At 49.2% G+C, this 2,654-nt stretch overlaps 1 pseudogene; it reads left to right on the top strand.

The window, feature by feature from the left end:
* The first annotated feature begins 1,234 nt into the window (after positions 1-1,234).
* LOC120094865 (U6 spliceosomal RNA) lies at positions 1,235-1,322 on the top strand (annotated as a pseudogene).
* Positions 1,323-2,654: the final 1,332 nt, after the last annotated feature.

Genomic DNA, 2,654 nt, shown 5'->3' with positions numbered 1-2,654 from the left:
TGTGAAATCTTCTGGGAAGTGTTTCCTGAGAGCCCGAAGAGGCTGTGTTCCAGAGATAGCCAAGGCTATACCTCGTGCTGTGGCTAGACTTGATAATGTGTCTAGTCGCCCAGGTGGTACTCTTTGAAGGCATGAAGGGGTCATGAAGGGCAGCTGAGGCTCGGTACTGTGAGAGGCCATGGAAGGCCATTGGTAAAGGTGCAGCCTCAGTTGCAATTGATGGGCCAAGACTGAAGGGGCCATGAAAAGGAGCTGAGGCTTGGCACCATGAAGAGAGCCTGTGAGAGGCTATTGGTGAAGCCTAGTTGCAGCAGAAGACAGCAGTGTTTTGGAGATGCCAGTACTATGAGATGATCACCAAGAACAGCAGCGGCAGTGGAGAACAGGCAGCTGGAGCCTAGAAGACAGGGTGTGTGCTAAAAAGGGCAGAGCTGGAGAAGTGACCCAAGCCTTGGATGAGCCCAGAAGATCATGTGTGGATCCCAGACATCAGACAGTTAAGAGTTTGATTTTGCTTTTGATTGTGAGTTTGCCCTGATATTTTAACCTCTTGAAGGAAGAAAGTATTTTAGTGGAGCCCATAGTTAAGAGACTTTGAATTGAAAAAAGACTTTGAATTTTAAAAAAGACTGGATATTTTAAAGGGATTGAAATTTTAATATGTAAGAATTTGTAAAGACTGTGACTTTTAAAGTTATTTAGATCTTGGGGATGAATAAGAAAGTAAGGGTTGAGGTTTAATAGTGATGTGCTTGTGTATCAAGTTGACAAGGGGTCAATTGCACTGGCTGGTTTTGTGTGTCAACTTGACACAAGCTGGAATCACAGAGAAAGGAGCCCCAGTTGTAGAAATGCTTCCATGATTTCCAGTTGTAAGGCATTTTCTCAATTAGTGATCAAGTGGGGAGGGCCCAGCCCCTTGTGGGTGGTGCCATTGCTGGGCTGGTGGTCCTGGGTTCCATAACAAAGCAGGTTGAGCAAGGCAGGGGAAGCAAGCCAGTAAGTAACATCCCTCCATGGCCTCTGCATCAGCTCCTGCTTCCTGACCTGCTTGAGTTCCAGTCCTGACCTCCCTTGGTGATGAACAGCAATGTGGAAGTGTAAGCTGAATAAACCCTTTCCTCCCCAACTTGCTTCTTGGTCCTGATGTTGTGCAGGAATAGAAACCCTGACTAAGTGCTTGCTTCGGCAGCACATGTACTAAAAAACAAACAAAAACCAAAAAAAAAAAACAAAAAACAAAACCTGGACCGATACAGAGAAGATTAGCATGGTCCCTGAGCAAGGATGACGTGAAAACTTGTGAAGCATCCCATTGAAACCTAAAGAAACCCTGACTAAGACAGTAGGACACCGTGAACACGAGGCAGCTGGTTACATGGCATCCAGTCGGGAAGCATAGACAAATTCTGATATTCTGCTTGGTGTCTTTTTCTTCATCTGGTACCCCAGACCAGATGCTGCTCCCCACATTCAGCATGGTTCTGCTTACTTCGGTTACCTTCTGAAAACAGACCCACTATTGGTGTTCCTGGGTGGCTCAAATTCCTGTCAGGTTGACAACCAAGATCCTGCCAAGCCCCCATGCCTGCTCCCACCCAAGTTAAGCTAGTCCCGAAGGCCAGGGAACAGTGGGAAATGCCACTACAGGGCTTGGCATACCAAGGGTGGTGAGCTCTTGATCCTAACACCACAAACACTAAAACCTCTCGAACAGTCTCCACCTGTGTCCTCAACACCTACCTTCCCAGGGTGCCAACCAGGGGAGGGCGGACTTCCTGGTGGTGCCTCAGAGCTTTGGAGCAGCTTCCCCTTGGCAGCCTTTTAACATTCCTCGGTGTCCACAGTCATCTCTGCTCAGTCTTCAAAACCAGGGCTGTCCTGAGAAGCGACAGCCTGGCACCCATTCCCCATCCTCCCTGCCTCAGACCATGGAAGGCAGGGCCTAGCTGAAATGGCCCTATTATCCTAAAGTGATCCACAGCTTAATGGCACCTCCTGGAGGTCACTGGGGTGATACACATTGAAGAGCAGTAACCTAGTACTTCGGCTGTTCTCAAAAGGCGGCCTTCAGGAGCCATGGCAAACTGGCAGGTGGTGACACTTGTGAAGGTGCACAGTGCTGTGGAATCCTGGGCAAGGTTGTGGGGGTGCAGAAGCCTCCAACCCCTCATCAGATCTAACACCTCTATCAGCTGTGAAAAGGCCACTTAGCAGAGGCTTAGATCTGTTCCTGGGGGAGTCTGAGGGGACAGGCATTTTAAGGCGCTGTAAGGTAGGTACAGTATCCTTCCTCAGTCTTCCTGTTACTGGAGCTAGCTACTTCCCCTGTTGGGGGGAAGGGACAGCAAATAACATGTTAGCTCAGTGGACCCTGGGAAGGGCTGCTGTGGTAGTTCAACAGGTCCTTGGGGTCTACCTTAGCTGGGAGGCGACCTTGCACAGGCCACAGAGTGGGGAAGAATCCAAAGGCCAGGGGTTTTGGCTTCTATCTTTCTAAAGACCCTGGATGCAAGGTTGGGGCTGCCCAAGTGTCTCTAGGGAGAGAACTGTTTCTACCCAAATAAGCTGCCCCCAGTCCTGCTCTGCAGTGTACTTCCAGAAAATGGGGTTCAGTCTGAAAAACCACAATTTAGGCTGTGAGACTGGATTAC

Source organism: Rattus norvegicus, chromosome 9 (assembly GCF_021556685.1).
Source record: "Rattus norvegicus strain SHRSP/BbbUtx chromosome 9, alternate assembly SHRSP_T2T, whole genome shotgun sequence".
Taxonomy (NCBI): domain Eukaryota; kingdom Metazoa; phylum Chordata; class Mammalia; order Rodentia; family Muridae; genus Rattus; species Rattus norvegicus.
The sequence above is the reverse complement of the archived record's forward strand: the minus strand, read 5'-3'. Positions and strand labels throughout refer to the sequence as shown.